The following is an 8552-nucleotide window of genomic DNA, read 5'->3' on the forward strand; positions in this document are numbered from 1 at the left end:
CACTAAGAAAAACCAAGCTACTTACAAATCCTTTTTACCTCGTAAGTCTAATGGGGGATGGACAAAGCCCCAGATGTCTCCAGAATGACTTTTCCTCAGTAAATGGGAATTTATTCAAATTTTCCTTAAAAATTGTACCTTTTCACATAACTTTGCCTGATTTCATCCTAATTGGCTAAGCTATAATGGTCAGAGTTTTTCTTTTTTCTTTTCTTTTTTTTGAGACAGAGTCTCACTCTGTCGCCCAGGCGGGAGTGCAGTGGCGCCATCTCGGCTCACTGCAAGCTCCGCCTCCCAGGTTCACGCCATTCTCCCGCCTCAGCCTCCCGTGTAGCTGGGACTACAGGTGCCTGCCATCACGCCCGGCTAATATTTCGTATTTTTAGTAGAGACGGGGTTTCACCATGTTAGCCAGGATGGTCTGGATTTCTGAGGGTCAGAGTTTTTCTAACGACCTTTAATGAGTCGAATAATTACCATTTTACAAGCATGCCCTGGCTTCCCTCCTCCATTTTCCTTTGTCTGGGTTTCGATCCTTTCCTTAATGCCAATCTCTGCTATGGAAATTCTAGTCAATCTCCCAGGACCTGCAAAATATATTCCTTTCTCAATGAAATGCCTCTGATCCTCATCTAAAAGCAACTTCTCCCTCTTCTAAGTGTTCAAAACTGCATCATTCAATTATCTACTATGGACTTTATCACATTTTAACTTTAATAAAGCTATTGATACCATTAAAACAAAAATCTTCCCTCCTAGATGAAAAGTGTTTTAGGAGCAGGGATTCTGCCTCATTCATCTGATGCCACATGGTGAATAGCACATACAGGTATGGTTGAATTCATGTTCCTAGAACACTAGACACATGTCCATCATCTCATTGTTATAAGGCTAGGCTATCCTCCTTGTGCCCCTTTGTTTTTGTAAGTCCCATTCTTCCAAGATCTTTTCTCAGTTGCTCCAGCCATTTTTTCCCTGAATTTATGAACGAAATTTTTGGTACTTGTCATAAAACTGCTGAGAAGCATATGCGTATGCCCTGTATTCCCAACGAGATCTACTCCTGGAGCTAATTTATCTGAATATTATTCTTGCTACTGACAACAACTTCCCTTTATTGACCAGTGTCTCAGGCAGTCTGCTGAGTGCTTTATTTTCCTTATCCTGTTTAATCCCTTGAATAACTTTAGGGTCCCCTGACTTTGTTCCTCAGCCTGTATCAGCTCTCAGTCTTCTCTACTATCATCTATCTACTTACCTACCTATCTATCTATCCTCTAACTACGTATCTAATGATTGATTGATGACAGGGTCTCACTCTGTCACCCAGACTGGATTACAGTGGCATGATCGCAGCTCACTGCAGCCTCGAAGGGATCCCTGGGCTTAAGGGATTCTTCTGCCTCAGACTCCTGAGTAAGTGAGACTACAGGCACACATCATCATGACCAGATAATCTTTAAATTTTTTATAAAAATGGGGCCTCTATGTTGCCTAGGCTGGTCTTGAACTCCTGGCCTCAAGTGATCCTCCCATCTTGGCCTTCCAAAGTGCTGGGATTATGAGCATCAGCCATCATGCCTGGCCTCTACTTATAATATACTCCAGGATTTTGACAACTAGACAGTAAGATTCTTGAGGGAAGGGGCTACATCTTTCTTACTCATCTGGGTACCTACAGTGTCTAGTACAAGGCATGGTAGATAATAGATCTCCAATAAACATTCCTTTGGAGTTTTCAAACTACTGAGATCACAAAACAAATAATGCTTTGAAAACTGTTTTTAGAAATACCAATGGTACTTCAATATCATGAATTAATGGGTGAGAACCCTGCTTCTGTCAGTATGGTAGTTGCCAGGTTAAGAATTCTGCTTTTTGTCCCCTTATCCAGCACGAGATCCCTGCTCTTCATAAATGGGTGTGTTTTCACCGGTGCTAATAAGCATCTGGACTTTGAGCTTCCCTCCCACTCTCTACACTCACCCCACCTTGTTTATCTCTGGTCTATGTTCATATTCATATCTGAAGGGAACGAATAAATCTGACAGAACCTAAAAGCATACCCAGAGGAAACTGTCTAAGCCCATGATTTATATCCCTCGTTTTCTTATTAACTAACTGCCAGACTTCAGAAAACTGGAGCCAACCCACGAAGGGCCCCTGGCAGCCGGTATGAACCCTAAGACCAGAGACTAGTATGCCACAGTTGCTGAAGAGTGGGGGTAATGGGGAGGATGAGTGGGGAGAAGGTAAGAAATGGCTTCTAGAAACTTGACATGGCCAGGTGTGGTGGCTCACGCCTGTAATCCCAGCACTTTGGGAGACCGAGGCAGGTGGATCACTTGAGCCCAGAAGTTCAAGACCAGCCTGGGCAACATGGAGAAACCCTGGCTCTACAAAAAATGCAAAAATTAGCTGGGCATGGTGATGTGTGCCTGTAGTCCCAGCTACTTGGGAGGCTGAGGTGGGAGGATCACTTGAGCCTGGGGAGGCGGAGGTTGCAGTGAGCTGAGATTGTGGAAGCCTGGGCAATAGAGCAAGACCTTGTGTTAAAACAAAAACAAAAAACAAAAAAAAAAAGGAAGGAAGGAAAGAAAGAAAGAGAAAGAAGGAAGGAAGGAGGGAAGGAAGGAAGGAAAGAAAGAAAGAGAAAGAAGGAAGGAAGGAAGGAGGGAAGGAAGGAAGGAAAAAAAGAAAGAAAGAAAGAAAGAAAGAAAGAAAGAAAGAAAGAAAGAAAGAAAGAAAGAAAGAAAGAAAGAAAAAGAAAGAAAAAGAAAGAAAGAGAGAGAAGAAAATAAATTTGACATATGATCTAGGAAAAAAGGATTATTCTGCTTCCTGCTATTAGAGGACAACTCAGCCTCGATCCTCACGTTATGAGGAGTCAGAGAGGTGGCTAAAGGTTCAAGGATGTAAACGAGTTCCTCTCTCACCTACTTGAAAATGTGTAGGAGAGAAGACAAGATAAATAACCTGCAGAAATATAAGATCACTGTTCATAGAAAACAGGTATCTCTTATATTAAAAATACTTTAAGATTTTGACTTCTTGACATATGAATTGATGAAAACATTATACAGAATCAGAAAAGTCCAACTTTTTTTTTTTTTTTTTTTTTAGACGGAGTCTCGCTCTATCGCCCAGGCTGGAGTGCAGTGGCGCAATCTGGGCTCACTGCAAGCTCCGCCTCCCAGGTTCACACCATTCTCCTGCCTCAGCCTCTCCGAGTAGCTGGGACTACAGGCGCCCGCCAGCACGCCCGGCTAATTTTTTGTATTTTTAGTAGAGACGGGGTTTCACTGTGGTCTCGATCTCCTGACCTTGTGATCCGCCCACCTCGGCCTCCCAAAGTGCTGGAATTACAAGCGTGAGCCACCGCACCCGGCCAGAAAAGTCCAACTTTTTAACTCTAATTTAAAAACAACAGTAAGGCTGGGTATGGTGGCTCATGCCTGTAATCCTAGCACTTTGGGAAGTGGAGGTGGGAGGATCGCTTCAGGCCAGGAGTTCCAGACCAGCCTGGTCAACATAGCAAGACCCCTGCCTCTACAAAAGAAAAAAAAAGTAGCTGGGTGTGCTGGCACATACCTGTAATCCTAGCTACTTGGAAGTCTGAGGCAGGAGGATCACTTGACCCCAAGAGTTCAATGTTACAGTGAGCTACGATTGCACCACTGCACTCTAGCTTAGGCAACAAAGTGAAACCCTGTCTCAAAATAAATAAATAAATATTTTTAAAAAACAACAGTAAAGTGGGGACACGGGGGTTGTTTAATGGATATAGAGTTTCAGTTTTGCAAGATGAAAAAGTTCAGGAGATCTGTTGTACCACAATGTGAATATACTTAACACTACTGAATTGCACGCTTATAAGTGGTGAAGGTGGTAAATTTTATGTTATGTGGTTTTCATCACAATTAAAAATTTTTTTTAACAAAAACACAGTAAAGAACGATTATGAAAAAGAAGAAAATAGCCTAATTCATTCTGAAGAGGAAAATACACTATTGCTCAATTTGGCTGCTATTTAAACCCCACCCCACTCCTCCACCCTTGGCTTTTTTCTCTCAGCAAGCTGCCTAGCAGTTAATCTTAAATATCCTTTCTCTTTATATAGACAAAAAGGACAAAAAATAGAAAAATATAAGACTTTACAGAAACAGAGAGGAAAACTGTGGATCTTCTTCAGAAAAAAAAAATCTTTCTTTCTAAACCATTGGCCAATATGATTATTTTTTAAATTACCTTGGTATAATATATAATGGCAAAAGAAGCTTTTGAAGACCCAAATAAGACTATATTAAGTCCCTAATCACCCAGTGTGATTCCAACTCAAGTCTGATAGAGATTCAGAGAGCTAACAGTTGAAGACAGTCATGGCAACAGGCAAAATGAGAAGCTTAAGGAACCCAGCTCAATTACTTATTACCTGGGCTACCTACCCACCCTCACCCCCATCCCACTTTTTCTTTCATATCCAGTGGGGAGGCTAAGCTGTTTATATTGACTGATTTAATTTGGGAAGGGACTTTTCAAAAAATCTGGCCTAGTTTTGAGTTTGTTTTTGAAATGGGTGTTTCTTGATCAAAGCGACAAACAGCAAATGTTGTTTTGATGTATGCTCCCTTTAGTTTGGAAATTTGTGGGGAAGAGAACTTTTTTAAGGCAATGAAGCAGAATCCCCTTAATGCAAGTAATATTTTTTCACCAAATTAAAATGCATGTATCCGGCTGGGCATGAGCCACCGTACCCTGTAATCCCAGCACTTTGGGAGGCCAAGGCAGGCGGATCATGAGGTCAGGAGATTGAGGCCATCCTGGCTAACAAGGTGAAACCCCGTCTCTACTAAAAATACAAAAAATTAGCCTGGCGTGGTGGCAGGCGCCTGTAGTCCCAACTACTCGGGAGGTTGAGGCAGGAGAATCGCTTGAACCCAGGAGGTAGAGCTGGCAGTGAGCTGAGATCGCGCCACTGCACTCTAGCCTGGGTGGCAGAGCGAGACTCCATGTCCAAAAAAAAAAAAATGCCTGTATCCTTTACAAAATGGTGAAATATCAGTAGCTTTTCTTTGGGGAATAACTAAGTTTCAAGTCAACTTGCCACACAGTTTGAGCTTACTGTCCCTATCAAAAGAAGCTGGTAAGCAGAGAGAAACAGGGTATTCTTTTTTTTTTTTTTTTTTTTGGTCCCTAATTTGAAGTAACAGAGTAAGTTCCAGTAAAAAGAATTTAATTAAAACATTTAAGATATATGCCTACTGAAGCAATATCCTCAATGCCAACAATAGGGATAGAGGTATTCTCTGGTTTTCTTTTCTCTCTGAAAATATTACCTTAGTTTCTTTTAGCCAAATGACCTTAGCACTTTGTATGTATATCATTTCATTGTTAATCTCATTTATAGAATTAGACCGGAAAATCTTGCTATGTTCATTTTTTTTTAGAGGGGTAAATCGTCTTGACTTTGTTTCTCACTGTGTCCTTCATGGAAATTGTATATAAAGCTCCTGTTTCCTAACTCTGATAAACACCCTTTCCCTTAAATGTGGGGGCCATGCTATCATACAAGTAACAAAAGTCAATATAGGTTGAGTATCCCTAGTCCAAAAATCTGAAATCCAAACTGCTCCAAAATCTGAAACTTTTTGAACACTGATGTGATGCTCAAAGGAAATTTTCACTGGAGCACTGTAGATTTTGGATTTTTGGATTAGGGATGATCAGCTGGTAAACGTGTAATGCAAAAATATCAAAATAAAAAAAAAAATCTGAAATCCAAAACACTTCTGGTCCCAAGCATGTAGGATAAGAGATACTCAACCTGTATTGGCTCAACCTGTCTCTCTCTCTCGATGTTTCTTTCCGGGTGTTCATTCACCTAACGTGTTTTATTAACATGTTTTATTGTGCATCTCTTTTCCATGGGAACTGTGTGATGAAATCTGTCTGGTAGGCTGGGGAACTATAGGAAGGCCCCCTAAACTGGAACTGAGGGATTGCAAAAGGATTCTAGGGTTAGCAAAGAGAATGAAGAGGGCTGGCAGACCCAGGAAAGGGAAGATACCAGTATGGATGGAGGAGAGCACAAAGGAGGAAGTGGCTATGGTTGGCACACCCAGCCTGGGCACAAAGGCCGGGCCGGCTCCAGATACACAGCTACAGTCAAGTCCTGGTTAAGAGTTTGAAGTTTATCCAAAAGGCAACTGGAAGCCATTGGAAGTTTTTAAGCAGAGGGACAGGATCAGATCTGCATTCTTGAAGGATCACTATGGTTGTATTGGACACTGATGGAGTGGGACAAGGCCAGAGGTAGGGAGAACAGTTAGGGCACAGTCATGGGAGTACACCTGGAGGTGATGCTGGCCCCTCTATTGCCAGCATGTAAGCTCCATGAGGCCAGGGGTCTGCTTGGTTTGTTTACTATACCTCAAGCATCTAGGAAAGTGGCTGGCACATAGTAGGTGGCCAAATGTTTGTTGAACAATAAATAGGCTAAACTAGGGTAATAGCAGAGGGGATTAAAAGGGAGGTGAGGATAGGGAGACAAATTAGAAGGTGGAGTGGATAGGTCTTGTTAATCTTTCTTGAAACTCTTTTGTATTTATTTATTATTTATTTATTTATGAAACAGGGTCTTACTCTGCCACCCAGCCTGGGGTGCAGTGGCATGATCTCAGCTCACTGTGACCTCCTAGGCTCAAGTGATCCTCCCACTTCAATCTCCCAAGTATCTGAGACCACAGGCATGCACCACCATGCCCGGTTAATTTTTGTATTTTTAGTAGAGAGAGGGTTTTGCCATATTGCCCAGGGTGGTCTCAAGTTCCTGAGCTCAAGTGATCCACCCGCCTTGGCCTCTCCAAGTGCTAGGATTACAGGCATGTGCCACTGCACCTAACCAAAATCTCTTTCTTGATTTATACAGTTATGCCCTTTGCTTTTCTTTCTATAATAAATCTGTTTGATTCAATATAAAATATCTAAGTTATTTTTCAAATAAAATGCCTTTTTTAAAAAAAGTATACAATTCAATGATTTTTAGTAAATGGATAGAGTTTTGCAACCGTCACTATAATCCAGGTTTAGGACATTTTTATCATCCCCGAAATTCCCTCATGCCCAGTCCCTGCTCCCACCCCTAACCCAGGCATCACTGATCTCCTTTTTGTCTCTATAGATTTTCCTTTTCTAGATATTTCAAATAACTTGAATCACAATATGTAATCTTTTGTGTTTGGCTTCCTTTACTTAGCATAATGTTTCTGAGGTCCATCTGTGTTGTAGCATGTTTCAATAGTTAATTCCTGTTTATTGTAGAATAGTATTCTATTGTATAGAAATACAACATTTCATTTATCCATTTACAAGTTGATGAACACTTGGATTATTCCTACATTTGGCCTATGATGAATGAATCTGCTTTGAACATTTGTGTAAAAGTCTTGGAGTGGACAGACAGAGGCCTTGTTAATTTTTATTAGATGTGGGAGGTTGTGAGAAAAACAAAGGGGGCAAGGAAGATGCCCAGATTTCAAGCTTGGCAACTGATGATACCTAATTCACAGAAATGGGGAAGACTAGAAAGAGAGCAGTTTTAATGAGAAAGATTACCTCAGTCTGGGGCAAGTGCCTATGAGATATGGTGTGGGTGTGCCCAGTTGGCAGGTAGGCACATGGATGTGGAACCTTAGTTTCCTTAAAACATCTAACAAAGTTAGGCCCATTTTTGAGCAGCATGTCCCATGTTTAAGATACATGCCTCAGGCATAATAAAAGCAATTCTCTGTGACTTAGGCTCACCTCTATATAAATCTGACCAAAGAGAAATTCATGTAACATCCCACATACTCGTTTTGCTTTGCACAACAATTATTTTTTTTTTAATTTTAAGCAAAAAGTTTATTTAAACAAGACATGTGAAGGGAAAAGTATCTAGGATTCTTTTTTTTTTTTTTTTTTGAGACAGAGTTTTGCTCTGTAGCAGTGCAGTGGCCCAATCTTGGCTCACTGCAACCTCTGCCTCCCGGGTTCAAGTGATTCTCCCATCTCAGCCTCCCGAGTAGCTGAGATTACAGGCACACTCAGCTAATTTTTTTTTGTATTTTTAGTAGAGACAGGGTTTTACCATGTTGGCCAGGCTGGTTTCGAACTCCTGACCTCAAGTGATCTGCCTGCCTTGGCCTCACAAACTGCGAGGATTACAGGTGTGAGCCACTGAGCCAAGCCATAAGATTACTTTTTTTTGTTTGTTTTAGAGTAATTTATCCCTACTTAAAGACAGATTCCCCTACATGTAACAGCTACATACAAAAGAGTTACAAAACCGTCCTTAGTTTAACAAGGATACATGAAAAACGTTAAAATTCTCCAATTGAACAAGGTATACAAGGATTTTTCGGTTGGTTTTTTTTTGTTAAAACAGTAAAAGCAAAATAACTTACTGGAATAGAAAGATAAGAGCTGGATGAGCACGCCACTAAAGGAGAAAGGGGCATTTTCACAGAATCAGTATTTTTCCCTATCCCGTCTCCATGTGATGTCAATCAAAA

The sequence above is a fragment of the Hylobates moloch genome, unplaced genomic scaffold, assembly GCF_009828535.3.
Source record: "Hylobates moloch isolate HMO894 unplaced genomic scaffold, HMol_V3 SCAFFOLD_2, whole genome shotgun sequence".
NCBI lineage: Eukaryota > Metazoa > Chordata > Mammalia > Primates > Hylobatidae > Hylobates > Hylobates moloch.